The sequence below is a fragment of the Dendrobium catenatum genome, unplaced genomic scaffold (assembly GCF_001605985.2).
Source record: "Dendrobium catenatum unplaced genomic scaffold, ASM160598v2 fragScaff_scaffold_955, whole genome shotgun sequence".
NCBI lineage: Eukaryota > Viridiplantae > Streptophyta > Magnoliopsida > Asparagales > Orchidaceae > Dendrobium > Dendrobium catenatum.
Genome location: NW_021319417.1, coordinates 55,406 through 72,230, shown reverse-complemented (window position 1 = coordinate 72,230; position 16,825 = coordinate 55,406). Strand labels below are relative to the sequence as shown.

The window sequence follows — 16,825 nt, the reverse complement described above, 5'->3', positions numbered from 1 at the left end:
TCATAGATGCAAGATTATGATGGCACAATGAGTTACTTATTATTCACATCATAAAAAATAATTGACTTGAAAGCTCAAATTAACATTATGCAATGAAATATATTTTTGTCAATTTCATTCATTATTAATCTAAGTTACAATTATGCTATATGATAGAGCGTGATTGATACGTAGGAATAAATGCTTACGGTGCAAATAAGGTATAATGTAGATTTTAGTCAACTTCACACATTATCATCTAGCTTCCAATTATACCATATGATAGAGAATACTTAATAATTAGGAATAAATGCTTTTGATGCTAAAAAATCATTGTAAAAAGAATTAAATTATACAATATTATTAACCGCTTATGCAAGTTAGATGCCAAAGAATATAAACAATTGAATATGCTCTAGAACCTTATATACTTCAATGTTCCCATTTTATCAACTCATCTCGGAGTGATATCAATGGATTATACAGTCTCCCCTCTTCATTCGTGCATACTCAACTATAGTGAATACAATATCTAACTTAAAACCCAACATAATATTGTCACATCAATCATAACCAACTAAAGGCTTTAGTGGCTAAGATAAGTTGAGGGCTACCGTAGTATTTATTGTTTAGCTTTTGGTTGTTGCGACTACTACAAGCACCACATGCCAAGGGAACCACAATGACCTATGCTTTTATAGTTGATAGACATGGATGGCCTAACAACACCACGTTTAGTCCTGGAAAGTTCTAGCATTCTTTCCAAACATCCTCTAATAGCTGTAATTATTTTAGGGTGAGCACCTATCATTGCTAATTTTTCATGTTAAAATGAAGATGGATAAAATTTACAAGATTTAGTTCTTTCTAACTACACAATTAAGCTAACTAACAAAGAATGAAGAATCAAAGTGGTATTATGGTAGGCTAGTGCCTCCTATCAAGGAGATCTCAAGAATCAAGTGGTAGAGCTTGACAACTAGAAGAAAGCTTTAAAGGCCACTAAGTGCCTTTATTTTTAGCAGGATCAACAAATTTCACCTGTAGATTGTATGTTGGGAGAGGGAGAGTTGGATGTGCTTAATGAGAGGGCTAGGTTTTCAAAGGGATGAGAGCCACTTGTTTGTTTACCCCTACCCAATCATCCTACATGGGCCTTGATCTATTATCCAACCTTATTATTGCCAAAATAAAATTAGTGTTTATATCATATTGTTGGAGCCTGGCCATATGACCATATTTATTTATCATATGGCAGTTTAGATCATAGTTATCATTTAGGTTTTATCAAATCCTATTAAAAAAATCATAAATCTTAAATTACCTAGAATGACTTTTAATGTATATTGTTAAAGTTTGTTTAATGGTTTAGATCAAACCTTCCCTATTGTGGGCTCCAAAAATTCGGCCCCGGCCTCCGCCCGCTGTTGCTTTCTTTGGCGAGGGAGTTTTAACGTATTAAGTTATGGGGTAAATTTTGGAAGGCAAATGGGTTTGTAGATAAGACACTACCAAGAGATTTCACCCTCATTTTGCGAGAACTTTATGATTTGAGTTTTGGTTTTCTATAGGCGCAACCCCTATAGTTAATTACCCCTACCTTTAACGAGAGAGAACTTTCGATTAAGGCTAATCGTCAATCAAATACGTAGAATATACGTGTTATCTGACATATAGTAGCAACACGGGTTTGGATTTAGGAATTAGGTTTAAAGTTGGGAATTTGAAAATTTTAATATTTTAGAAATTTCACCATCTTTCACTTAAAGCGGATGGTGGAGGAATGGATGATAGACCCGATTAAGATCCCATGGTTCCGTCGTCCCGGGCCATCATTGTCCCTGGTCTACTTATTCATAGGAGGTAGTCGACCTAACCTGACATAAAAATCTTTGTCGGCAGCCATGTGTTGCTTCGTCCAAGGGGACCTTGTAGACTTAGGGGAATATTTGCCTAAGGGGACAAATTTGAATCCACCTTAGCTAACAGAGTGCTTTTTGCCCTATCGATTATATCCTATTGATTCATATCCCAAGGATTTGATGCCATTAAGGAACATATTGACTCTGGCCATAACCGGTATTTCGTGGTGCCATTTGGCGGTAAAACCACTTGGTTCAGAGGGCCCCTGGTCATAACCGTTTATTCTGCAGTGCCATTTTGCGGCAAAACCGCTTGTTAAATGACACGTATCACGTCCTTAATGGTAGGATATTGATTGAGAATAGATCAATAGTGATATTTCCGACTAGGCATTAGCTCTTTGTGAGCTGAAGTAGTTTTTAATTTGTCCACCTCGGCAAACTATTGCGGATGGTGGATGGATTTTGTTTTAACTATTTTAATGGATAGATTTCAGTTTTAAATATATTGGATTTTGAAATTTTTGTGGATATTTGAGCGGAGCTTGGAAGACATTTGAAAATATTTGTGAACCCCTCCGGTTGAGATAAACATTCAACAAGGCCATCATCAGGGTGTTTGGGGTCATTTTCATTTGTTGATTGAACCGTGTCGACCCTATCAATTTGTCGATAGGGATCGGGTTTCGTAAGCTTTATGTCTTTGCTAGTGAATTCTCATTGTTAAAGGCCTTGAAGGCTTAATATGCTATTTTGGAAGGCATTTGAAAATATTTGTGAACCCCTCCGATTGTGATAAACATTCAACTCGGCCATCATCATGGTGTTTGGGGTCATTTTCATTTGTTGATTGAACCGTGTCGATCCTATCAATTTGCCGATAGAGAATCGAGTTTCGTAGACTTTATGCTTTTGCTAGTGAATTCTTATTGTTAAAGGCCTTGAAGGCCTAATATGCTAGCTTGGAAGGCATTTAAAAATATTTGTGAACCCTTCCGGTTGAGATAAACATTCAACACAGAAAATTAGGGTATTTGGGGTCATTTTCATTTATTGATTGAACTGTGTCGACCCTATCAATTTGCCGATAGGGGATCGAGTTTCGTAGGCTATATGCCTTTGTTAGTGAATTCTCATTGTTAAAGGCCTTGAAGGCCTAATATGAATGTATAAAAGAAATATTTTGGTCGACTTCGTGACCGCATATTTATCCGATAGTTCGAACCCTGTCTACTCCTATTTACCTGCTTAGGAGGATCGAGTTTTGTAGGCTTTATGCCTTTACTAGTGAATTTTCTTGATTATAGGCCTTAAAGGCATAATATGAATGTATTAAAACAAATACACCGGTCGTCACAATCGTGTATTTGTTTGAAGGTTCGAACCATATCGACTCTTATTGATCTGCATATGAGGATCGGGTTCGGACTTGAATTCACTTATCGATCCTCGCAGTATCCCGAGATTTCATGTATGTACCAATAACATGCTCGCTGGAGCCCATGCGGGTGTTTGAGAATTTTATTGATCGGACATACCCGTTGTGTGCCTATGTGTATACAAACTACGGTGCATATGCAGGGGTACTTTGAAATAATTGTAGTTGTGCAGGTAACTGTCATTTGAGTACACACAACTTTTCATTTGAGAGCTTATATATGCCTTATGTCTGCTAATACGAGTGTTGCGGATCTGGTGGCGGTATTATCTTGATGTCTTGAGGCATCTCATCATCTTGATGTTGACTCCCCTTTCTCGTTCACCAGGGAGGTCCTTGAAATTCGTGGCCACTGCCTTGAAAGGGACTCTTTTTAAGCTCTTTAGTGAATAGACTTGTTACTTTCGGTGTTTGTGGACACCATAACTATTTTCTTCTTAAGTATAGGACTAAGAAAAAACTTTGGAACACCATGATGTTTAGTTCTAATTTGTTCAAGCATCCCTTCTCTTATGCTAGAGGGTGTCCTTCTCAATACACCGAGTTGCCCTTCTACCCGACGTACTCGTAGATTTTGGTCACCGTTGTCATAGGTGACATCTGTACTTGTGCCCACAATGTTTCGTTTTAGCTCGTGTTCATTTGCAGGAGACCATTGTATCCACTACGACCTCCTAGAAGTGTTCGTAGGAGAGTCATTGTTCTTACATATCCACCTTTCACCAATCTCAGGTGGTATTGACGATTGCACTTGTTTATAAAAGCATTTTTTTTAATTACTCTTCTATTGCATATAGGGATTTGCATATTTTCTCCTTAGGTGGTTGTTGCTTGTAGGAGTATTGCACATTATCTTACAAATCCACATTTGAAGATAGGCTCCTTGTTGTCTTTCAAGGCAATAAAAAGGGCAACATTCTTGTTTGTATGATTGATACATGCATCAACCATCTTCGTCTTGATATTCATTTGGATGCAGATTACTGTCATTCATGCATACTCGTATGTATCCCACAGTTATTTGTAAAGGGATTTATGCTTTGATGTGGTCATTTCATATTCGTAGACATTTGCATTTTATGTGCCAACCAACCACCTTCCAGTTGCAAGGGGATATATGTATTTGTCTTTGATTAGATGATTGTTGACACTATCGGGCACTTGCATTCGCTGTATGCTTCACTGAATACATTCGTAAAAGGTGTTGTAGTTTGATTGGTATCGAATGTGAGGGGAGAAATGATGTTCAAATCGGACTCAAGTTTGAATCCCTTCAAGTCCAGTTCAAATCAAGTTCATGAGCTCAATGTGTAAACTCATTTTTATATCCCTTGTAGTCCAACAAAGGTACTCGCTTGAATTCGAATTGCTCAAGCCATTAATGTCCGAGTCCAGAGTACAAGTTCAAGTGATCTTATTTAATTCATTTCATTTTCAAATCGACTTGAGCCGAGTCAGGTCCTTGTCAATGTGTTGGAATCTAAGTTCTTAATGTATTTTATTTATGTTTGGATTTAATTCATTTAAGTTCATTTTCATAGGTCCCCTGCTCGTGTTCAATCAAGTTCAAAGGTTCGCAAGTCATTATTCATTGGAGTCGAGGTTCTTGTTCTTTTGAGTTCAAATCAGGCCCGAGTACAGTCATATTTTCACCCAAAATTTCGGCAGCCTCCCGGCGTCTCCCCCGTTTAGGGGAAAACTACGAAAAATTGGGCCTTTCCCACCACGCTAAGAAAAACGTGTATGGTAGGTGCCCTCATACAAGGCACCGCGGCCGTAAAATTTGTCCCCACCATGCTAAGAAAAGCGTGTATAGGTCTTCGACAGGTACTTGTTACAAGAGAAAAGCAGTTGTTTCCCCGCAGATACAGAGCCACGTATGGGTACTTAAATGTTGTCTCGGCCACGCTAAGAAAAGCGTGCATGCCAAGATGTCTGACCATGAGTGGTATGCAAAATGCTAACTCATAAATGCAGATTTTTTGTTATCTGATTCTAAGTGAAGTATGTTCTACATGAGACTCATTGGGCTATGCATGATCATTTTCATTTTGGAAAACTTGGCTCCTTAAAGGGAGTCATGCAATTTTTTTTTATTTGAAAATCATGGAGCCTAAATTGATTTTAGGTTGCTTCAAGGTTTAAAATTGCGTATTCGGGTATTGAGGCGTTTTTCGTTCGTGAGGCGAGGCGTAAGCCTCAAGGCGATTTGAGGCGTAAGCCTCAAAATCAAAAAATTGCGTAAACATAAAATAATAAATTTTGTATATACTAATGAGTAAATAATATATAAAACATAAAAATGCACAAGATAAATAGCAATGACATTAACATATCACATAAGAAGTTAGGAACTCACTAGTCATTAGCATTATCATCACTCATCAGTCATCACTAAGGGGGTCTTCATTTGAATCATCATTATGATGAGCTGCTCTCTCATCTTCCCCCTCTCCTATAGAGTCCAATATCTTCCAATCAGCTTCTTCTTCCTCATTATTAGTTATCTTCCTCTTCCCTAAATAGTAGAAATTTTTGAACAATATCATAATGAATAATAGTGTAATACATTAATAAAAGTTTAAGAAAAGAAAACTATATTATTTATATACCTTTTTTGATTTGTTCTTGAGTTGTGGTGGATGTGGATGCTTTAAGACCATCAAAGAAATCAACATTTAAATCTTCATCTTGTAATTCAGACGGCATCACTTCAACTTCATCATCTACAAACCACTCATCATCAGATGCCACATCATCGCAAAGCAAAGGATCTTCATCATCCATTAATCCTTTTTTCTTCAAATTTCTATCTCTGAGTCTCCTATTATACATAATGTACACCAGTGAGTTCATCCTCAATGTCGACAAGCGATTTCTCTCCTTTGTATGTACTTGGTTGTAGGTACTCCAATTTCTTTCACAGTCATATGAAGAGCATGTCAAGCCCAAAACTTTCACAGCAAAACGTTGTAATTCTGGAGTCCCATCACCAAATTGAATCCACCACTCAACTGGAGATCGTTTGGCAATTGTATCTTTTGCTTGTTGTAATTCAAAAAAACCTTCTTTGTTCCTAAAAGGTACCAATTGCAAGTCAGCATTTGATCTTTCAGTTGCATCACTTATTAGACGATCCATGCAATGATATAATCCCAACTTTATTTCAGGGTTTGTAGACTTGTTCTCTGCATATTGATACTGAGAGTTTAGGTAGTAGCCAGCGGCATGCAAGTGTCGGTGAAGCTGTAGTTCCTACCTATCCATCAATAATATTTCAAATTTTCCTAAAGCTTCCCTCACTGTCTCCTAAGTTGGAGGCAATCATCTCTTTGGCTTCATCCATGGCATTGTAGATGAAACCCATTGCAGGCTTCTTTTCAGCATCCACCATCCTTAAAACATAAACTAAAAGTCTAGTGGTTGTAATGGCATATAAGACACTTTGTCAAAATCTGTCATTTAAAACAATCTTTCTAATCTCTTTTCCCTCAGCCTTCTTCGCCCAAGCACAACTCAACCACTGTGTAGATGTGAACATAGCCTCTAAAGGTTGCCTAGCATCCAGTATGCTCTCTAAGGTCAAGTAAGCGGTGGCAAATCTTGTTGCTGCTGGCCTTAGAATTTCTTTCTTCGAAAATTTTCTCATAAGAGCTAGAACCCAAGAGTGGTTGTAAATAAACCTGGTTATTTTTTGGCTTTAGTGAGTGTATTTTTATGTTGAGGTAGCTCCCCAAGCTTCTCAAGAATCATATCTATGCAATGGGCAACACATGGAGTCCAGTACATATGTTTCCTCTTCTCCATAAGTTTATTACCTGCAGCCTTATAAGAACTTGCATTATCTGTCATAATTTGTACTACCAAATGTTCTTCAACCTTATCAATAATGCTATCTAATAATTCAAATATGAACTCAACGTTTTTGACCTGGTTAGATGCTTCAATTGACCTTAAAAACACAGTACCATAAGGATTATTAATGAGGATGTTGATCAGACTTCTATGTTTGATATCAGATCACCGATCTGACATAATTGTTACTCCTGTTTGTGCCCAAGTCTTCTTAATTTGTAAAATTTCTTCTAAAGTATTTGTAAATTAGCAGTTGGAGCAGTCGTAACTTTATCTATGATTTTATATTAATAGTTAACAAAACATATGATTTTTCGGATGTGTTCAGTTTTATATTGTGCGTAATTTATACGTATACTGTGCGTAATATCTGGGTATATGATGTGTGCTCCTTGCGTATGATGTGCGTACTCTCTGCGTAAATATTGCGTAATTTGAAAAATAAAAAATCATTAAAAATTCTTTTTTCCTTTTAAGAATATCTATGTACAAAATAAAAAACACAAGGAACAAATAACAAATATAATTTTACAAGAGAAGCTATGTACATTACTACATTCTATTAAAAAAATTCAACAAAAATAATTACAAGAGAACCTTCCTTTGATTTGTAATATAGCATTTGACAGAAGGAAAGATTTTTTACTTCAGAAATAAGTCTAAAATTTCTAGTAGTTTGTTATTCGTTTGAGGATAAGGATTACCTAGTTTTTTAATTCTTACGATTGAGAAATCTACTTAGTTATTCACATCCTCAAAAGAATCACAAACTAACAACAGTCTTAGACTTACTTTCTGAAGTAAAAAATATTACCTTCTGTCAAGACTGCATTTACTTTTATTTGAAAATCATGAGTTACCTTAAGCCAAGCGTTCCCGTATTAAATAGTGAAATTTTGAATGTTGAACAGTAGCAAGTTATAAATGCTCATAAAAAATTAATCAACCCTCTTACCCTCCCAACCATATCAGCCACCCGTCATGTAATCATGTCACGGCCCCTAAGTCCTTACAAATTTATCAACTAAAACATGTAATAGAAATTTATAGTAAGATATGCGTATTCTATACGTCTTTTGTGCGTACTGTTTGCGTGTACTGTGCGTACTATATGCGTTTTTTGTGCGTGCGTGATACGTATTCTTTAAAAACATTCAAATAAAATTTATAACATTAAAACCCTTTGTAATTGATCAAATGCGCATTTAAAAACAAAGATCTATTATCTTAATTTAAACATTTAATGGAAATTTAAAAATATGGATAACTGCGTAATATATATGTGTATTATGCGTACCTTATGCGTGTTTCGTGCGTGCGTTATGCATATTCTTTAAAAACATTTAAAAAATATTTATAAAATTATTTTTATCATTAAAAAAATAAGAAATTCAAACACTGATCTTTAAATGAAAATTATAAACACAAATCCTTTCAAACATCATATTCTCTATTTCTCTTCCTTAAATACAATCCACCAACAGCTTTAAACCCTTTGTACTTGTTCCAAATATCATATTCAAGACTAGAAAATTGAATTATAATAATCACATTGAGTCTACTATGTAATAACAAATTTAAGTTCAACATGTTAAATATCTTCCTCATCATTTTAATATAAGTAACCTAAAAACAAAGATAGATATTAATTAAAATATTTAATATAATTTAATAAATATGGATAAATGCGTATTGTGTGCGTGTATTATGCGTACTCTATCTGTGCACTGTGCGTGTACAATGCATACGATATGCGTGTTTTGTGCGTTCGTAATGCGTGTTCTTTAAAAACATTCAAATAAAAATTATAACATTAAAAAAATATTTATAAAATTATTTTTATCATTAAATCAAATAAGAAATTGAAACACTAATCTTTAAACGCAAATGTCAAACACAAACCCTTTCGAACATCATATTATGCGTAGTCTATGCCTATGATCTGCTTACACCATGCGTAAAATATGCGTACTATATGCTTACGCAATGCGTACGATATGCGTAATATATACGTATAATCATTAAATAAGTTTTTTTAATCAAATCAATGTAAATAACAAGCGAATATTGAGAAATAAACATTTATACACAAGTATAGGCGAATAATGAGAAATAAACATTTATACACAAGCAAAAGATACACAAGTGAATATCCAAAATATATTCTTCAGAAATAAACATTTATACACAAGCAAATATTCATATGTTTTATACACAACTGTTATTTTACCAATGTTTTACAAAATATTTCATATGCAAATTCTGCCCTATACTTTGGCATGTCTTTTTGCCAACTGGTACTATCTTTCCAATCAGTGTTGCCTTCAAGACTTATCCTTTCCATATATTTACAGACATATATTACACAATCTACATAGTTCTCTTGTTTTGTCACACTTTTAATGGTAGAAAGCTTCCATTTTCTGATATCACTATTAAAAGCTCATTTTGTGTCAGAATATAAGGCTTTAATCTAAAAAATACGTAGAGCAATGATTAGTTAAGTAATTTTTTTAAAAATTAAAGAGTTCATGACTTCATGTTCATCTAATACATACGATTTTTCGAACAACAAGCCTATGCTATTTGACGCGGTGTGGCAACGAGTCATAAAATTTTCACCTTTCTTCTTTCAGCAAACCAACCAGAAGGGTCCAGTGCAAGGATTCAATGTTTAGCTGTAATAAAATGTTGTTTGAAGTAACAGAAAGTTCAGTTATATGGTCGATTTGCAATTTGGACAATTTTTTCCTTCCTTTGTTATTCTACAATTGCAAGTAGTAAATGTAAGAAATGGAAAAGAAATATTAAAACTTGTATTAAGCCATTAACTATAATTAAACTGATTAATTGAATACTAAGTTACTAACCTAATAGACTTGAGAGATGTATAGAATTTTATGGTACTTGTCAGACATAAGGTTACACTTCTTATTTAATAAAAGGACAAAAATATTTACATATTCATTGCCTAAATAACTGTCGGTTAATAACTCATCAATGCCAGCTCTAGAAATAAGAATGTTACTAACAAATAAGACACTATCGTCACTGGAAAAAAAAAATTAAATACGCATTTCATAAGCATACCATACGCATAACATACGAGTATCATAAGCATACAATACACATATAATATGCATAAGATACGCGTATCATAAGCATATCATATGCATAACTCATGCATACCATACACATACAAATATTCAAACATAAAATAAGTTGCATTTTTGTACCTTTGATTGAACTTCTTCAAACATTCATGCACAAATTTCTCTTCTCAGAACTCAAACTCATAAGATCATTGTAATTTTCTATTTCATTTGCATAAACAGAAGTTACAGGATTTACATGAATGTCATCTACTGGTATTGGTTGATTTGGATTTGTATATGGAATAAGTTGCATTTCTGCTGGGATTGGCTCATTTTTGGGGATGAGCTCATTTTTGGGGATTGGTTCATTTTTGGGGATGAGCTCATTTTGGGGGATTAGTTCATTGGGGCTGGGGGAGAGATATCTGATTTATGTTTCTTATTGGAAGATGAAGGTAGCTAACAGATATTTTATGAGAAAAAATTTTGTTCTGATCAATGTGATTATTGAGTTTAACCTCAATAACTTCAACTCTTTTAATTAGGTCTTCAAACTTTGAGCTCAGCCTACCTTCAAATTCAAAAAAAAATTGTGTATGTTTCTTGGCAGGATTTGATAATTCTTTCTTGGAGAGATTCTAGTGCTTCAGCAGAAAAACTAAAGCGTGGTTGCTGAGGAGATTGGTGGGGGTCTTGCAGAGGAGCTTGGTGGGGGTCTTGTTGAGGAGGTAGGGTATGATGGGGAGATTGGGGGGGTGATTTGATGAGATGAATCAGGGGATGGAGGGCTGTCTGATTGATATTTCTTAGCATTAATCATATCAATTTCAGTCTGGGAAACTCCCTGGAGGACATCATAAGTCTGACTCTTCCTTATATTAACAAATAAGGTAGTGATTACCTTTATAGTATATACAATATCATCGGCTCATCGTAGAAAACATGGCCTTTTGTCAGCATACATAGGAGCATGAAAAGAAGTGCTCTAGGAACCAAATCTGCATAAGTTGAAGGAAAATTTTAGCAAATGACAAAAAATCTTAGCACTTACATTGAGGCATTGAGCCAATAAAATTTCAAATGAATTTAGCAGCTAGCACTTAGCACTCATAATTAGCAGAGGTACAAAACTATTGATGTAACTTGATTCTTATTTGAAATCTTGGAGGAGACCTTATTTAACTCTCCAACTGAAAATTCCCTAATTGAACCAACCCAGTTTATTAACAAAAAATCATCAGGATTATTTACTATTCTTTGCAGCAACCGAGGGGTTTTAAAGTTGTTAAGTTGAAAAAATAAATTTGAACATAAATACATGATAAACGTTCTTAACATAGTCTCGGGGGGGGGTTGCTTGTTCAACTCCAGCATGTCTGCCTTAATTTTCAATGATGTAACTGAAGTATGTGCTAAGAAAAGCCAGGATATTTCTTCTCCTTTATTTGGTAGACCAGTAAGAAGGGTCACCTCATCAGCTGTGAAAGGAATGAGTTGACCTTTTAGAACAAAGCATTGCTTTGAAATGTTCCACCTTGAGATCAGCTCATAAATAAGAGGGACATTTTGCTCAAACCCAGGAAATTCCAAAAACTGTATAATCTTTAAACGTTTCAATTTGTCCACGACTTCAGGAGTAATTTACTGAGCAAAGTATCACAGATTGTTCGAAACGTAGAAACATAACATCGATAGGTAATTGGACGAACATATATCTGAAAATTTTAAAAAATAAAAATATAAAAAATAAGTAAATGAGATACGCAAATAAAAGCACAATATAAGCAACGTCACGCACAGTGTACGCATAACATACGCATATATTACGCACAACATATGCAGAAGAACGCACAGTGCAGAAAACATGGCAGGAAATTTATACACACGCATAAATTACGCACATCATAAGCAAAGATCACGCACAGTATAAGCATCACATACGCACAAGAACGCACATTGCAGAAAATATGGCAGCAAATTATACGCACGCATAAAGTACGCACAACATAAGCAAAGATCACGTACAGTATACACATAGAATACGCACAAAATACGCATTGAGTACACACAACATATGCATAGATTACTCAGTGCTTAAAATTTAGTTAGGGTTTATGTTTCAAATTTAAACATAAACTTATAAACCCTAAATATAGAGAAAACACAATGGCATCAAAGTATCAAACATTTAAAAAATTTCGAGAAGCACTGCATACGCATAGAGTAAGCATAAAATACGAAGAACTTGAACACCAACGCATAACATAACCATAAAATACGTAGTACGGAACAGAAAACATGGAATTAAGTTACCTTTCTCTTTGGGGGTGACGACATCTGAGAAGGAACTGAGTGAAGAATGCTTGAAATTGCTCCGGAGTGAATGCTCGAAAGTTGGAATGTTTGCTGGAACTTGAAAATCAAAACGTCGCCTCTGCCATTCGACCTTTACCAGGGTTTAAATGTTGATGCCACGTCGACATCTCACTAGGCGCGCCACGTCGGCAACTGGGGGTCCGAACTGAAAAAAAAAACTTTAGGTTAATTTTTTTATGGCGCGCCTCAGTAAACTTGAGGCGTAAGCCTTAGAACCTAAACTTATTGCGTGGGCATTGAGGCTTAAAGAGACCATATTGCGCTGAGGCGTGCCTTTTTTTGCGCAATTTTAAACCTTGAGGTAGGGAGCTCTCTCTCTCTCTAGGCCGACGGGACTGGACGGAGTGGAAGAGGCGGAAGAGAAGGGGCGGAAGGGAGAAAGTTACTGTCACAGCAAACAAGTTCCAATCATTGCCTCCAACCAAAGTGTCGTAACTTTCGCTCAGACAGGGAAGGGAAGTCGCAGGAGCGAAGCAGAGTAGCGCCGAGAGAGGGAAAGAATGGGAGAGAGCGGGAGCGAGAGAAAGAGGCGGAAGGCCTCTTCTCTTCGGCTTTTTAATAACGTGAAGTCATGCGACGTGGGAGGAGCGTCGCGGTCGTGTTTGCGACATGCGAATGAACAGCTCGACTTGTGCGGGATGGCTTCGGTAGAGCTTCCACCATGGCTTTTATTTGCTCATCTCCCTTTCAAAGCATTCCTCCAAAGCGTCAACCTTCCTGGCCGCCATAAAAAAATTATGTATCTTGATTCAAAATTCAACAAGAAACTGTCTTTCGATCACAAAAATTGATGAGGACATCTGTAGGAGATTTTGACGCGTCTACCATTGGAGGAATCGTAGATCGACGGCTATGATTCAGAGTATTTATTTTTGATGCATTTATTTATTTCCTTTATTTTTATTTCAGTTTTTACCATTGTATCCCTGTGAGGGGTTTCTTTTATATTGTAGCCCTGAGGGCATTTGATTCATTTTATTTTCTTTATTTTGGAGTCCTATGTATTAAGGCCTTAGTCATTGTATTAGGGTTAATTATTGATTAATAACAAAATTTCAACTTTTGGTTCCTGGTTTTCTTGTGAGCTCTTGAGAGAACAGATAACCCTAAGAGAGGGCCAACCATCACCCGTCAGCCACCAGTAGAGGCCGGGCTCGCAGTTCGTATTCTTTTTTATTTTCTTTCCCCTTCCTCTGTCCCCACCACCGGCCAACCCACCCTTTCTCCCCTTCCCGTCAGCCTCCTCCCATCCCCACCCCCAAACCGCTAGTCAAATTCCCCTCCATCTCCTCCATAGCCATCTCCCCCTTCTCCCATCCACCCCACGGCCCAAGCTCCACCGCCAAGACCTCCCCACCGAACCCAAGACCCACCCTGTTTCCCCTAGCCGCTGGCCTAGCCAACTTCCCCTAGCCGCCGACCTACCCATCCCCCACCCCCTTGATTTCCCTTCAATTACAACTTCAATACTTTTCTAATTTAACCAAACTCATGTTTGGAAAGTTTCTTAATTTAAATTCAATTGAATTTGAATTTTAAATTCCTTCCTAAATAGCCTACACCTATTTTGGAGATCCTTTAATCACTTAAAATTTGAACTTAATTAAGATTTGATTCTCTAATCAACAATTAATGCAAGTCACATACATCGAATGTGGACACCTTCTTTCCCCTCTCCCTTTCATTTTCTCTCTCCAATTAAATCCCCTCTCTATTAATTAAATCCCTTAAACCGCCGGACCCTCTCTCCAATCCCGCCTAATTAATTCCCCATTAAGGGAGATTTGAATTTCAAATATTCCCTCACTTTCCACTTACAAAAATCTGAAATTATTCTAATTGATTCTTTTCCCTCCACCTAAACTAAAAGCCAAAACCCAAGGGATCTCATCCTTTAACCCTACCGAAATTCCCCACTCTCCACTTCCCTCTTTCCTTCTCTTCTCCACTACTTCATACACCTCCAAGGGTTAAGCTTCGCAAACTGGCCTCCTCTCCATGAATGGTCGATCCTAACCACGACTTCGTGTATGATCCTCAAGGACGAGTGGAGATTCTCCGGTCTCCCTTCTTCAACCTCAACTTGGAGAACGACGACACCGTTGACGACTACGTCGACCGCATCCTATTCACATTGACATCTGCTATTGAAGAACACCAACCCTCTGAACATTGGCGAATCATCAGACATCCACCAACTTCTCCCCCTCCGACAAACTTTTCGTTGAGCAAGACTACATGCGTTCTCTTTTTTTCGGTGGCATCTCTAGTCTTTCTGAAATTATTCTCCCGTTGACCCCACCATCAAGTGTGAAAGTGAGGGGAACTCGAGGTGAACCTTCTATTTGTTAAACGGTGGATTTTGTTACTTTTGACATCTAGTGTTTCTACATTTTTGTTCTTATTTTAATTTGTCTTATTAACCTTTCTTGTAACTGCATACCAAAGCACAATTGCAACTAAGAAATCCTAGATTCTTATCTTGGTGAAACATTGACTTTAAATTTAGCAAAGCTTAACAACTTTTTATTAATTCCTAAGCAATTCCTGTTTCCTTATATGTTTAACATCAAAAACTGCCGCTGAAATTTCAGAAAACCATCCCACGATGGTCCCAAAATCTGCTCTGATACCAATTTGATAGGAAACACTTGTAGATCTCAACTATTTCTTATCAATCCTCGGAAAACAGCGAGAATTCTCCACAGAAATCCACACAAAATCATGAAAACAGTAGATAATTTGTATTATTTGATAAAAGGGAAACGGAAAATATCAAGATACAATTGATCCTCTATTCGAGAGGAGGATCTATCTCTCCCAAATCTCTAGACGCTGATAGAGCTCAAAACCAAAACTTGAGAGATCTCAAATTTCAGCCAAATTCAAAATGCCATAATCTTAGGAAAACAAATTATTTAATGCATACAAGTCAAAAGAAAATCCCTTAACAATCCCTATATTCAATTTTCCCTCCCAACTCCCTAAAAAAACCTTCCTAAAAAGCTCTTTGGAACCTAGCAGTTTGCTCGCCATATGTAGGAGGCGGATAATTCCACCTCTATATCCATAAGCCGGTCCCGTATGGACCGGTTGGACTGGTCTATCACAGGTCTACTTTAATCTGAACCAAATTGAATCTTATTTGAAACTATTTGAATTCAGTCTGGGTGAGGGTTGGCCCATCTGACAATTGATAGATCTAATTTTGGCCACCTCTCATTGGGCCCCCATACAGTTACCATAACAGGGCACTCTTTAACAAAACAATCAATAGTTCATCCTTTAGTCATATCATGACATGTTGTAACTCTATATATTTGGTGCATTTATTATGAAACATTTTTCACCGTTTAAGACTATCATACTATCAGGACGTGTTATAGTTCTATCTGTTTGATATATTTATTATTAAGTATTTCTTACATTGAAGGAAATGCCTAATGATAATTTTTTGGAGGAGAAAACCATCCATTCTTTGTTTTGATGTACCGTGCTGATAAAAAAAATATATATATATAATTACTATTTGCTTGTTGCCTATGCTTGAAAATGAAGATTTCTAGAACTTGGTTAGACCTTTTATTTCTGGAGATTAATCATCAGGTTAGAGTCAGATTTGCATAGCTTGTCCATGAAGGTCATTCTTCATTGGGCATGTTTATTCTTCATCTAATTGAAAATCCAAGCATTTTATTTCCTTTTATTTAGGAACTGATATTGACCAATCTTTTCATGTTCCTTTCGAGATAACTTTTTACTTTTGTTGGAATTGGTGGATTGCTCCATGATTGAGTGAGCTTGTACTCTTCTTCCAGTCTAAACAGTCTTTATTCATTTTTTTAGGTGCATTCTGTTCATAGTTGTCTTTTTTATGAATTGGATACCAAGTGATGTGGTAAGTAATATTTCATCATTGAATTGAGCACTATGTGACCCTTGAGGGCTCTTTTTGCTAGTGGTCGCTTTTTCATTTGTTACCTTGATGCACGGAATAGAATGTCATTTATGATGATAATGTTCATGTTGCGTTCTTTTGTGATTCTATTACTTTGTTTTTATTTTGAAATCTTGCTCAAAAGATGTCTGAACACTGTGCGCATGTTGAAATGCTCAGGGATCATTTATTAGAATAACCAGTTGTTAGGTTTTTAGTTCTTAGAATGAGCAACCGTTCAGTTATCAGACAATGGCGCTTCAAACTACTGTCCTAGTTGAAC

The 16,825-nt window shown here is 36.3% G+C and overlaps 1 protein-coding gene across 1 annotated transcript in view; it reads left to right on the top strand.

Annotated features, from left to right (window-relative positions):
- The window catches only part of LOC110105720 (peroxisome biogenesis protein 5), a 107,418-nt gene that overhangs the window by 43,090 nt on the left and 47,503 nt on the right, over positions 1-16,825 (top strand). The window lies entirely within an intron of this gene.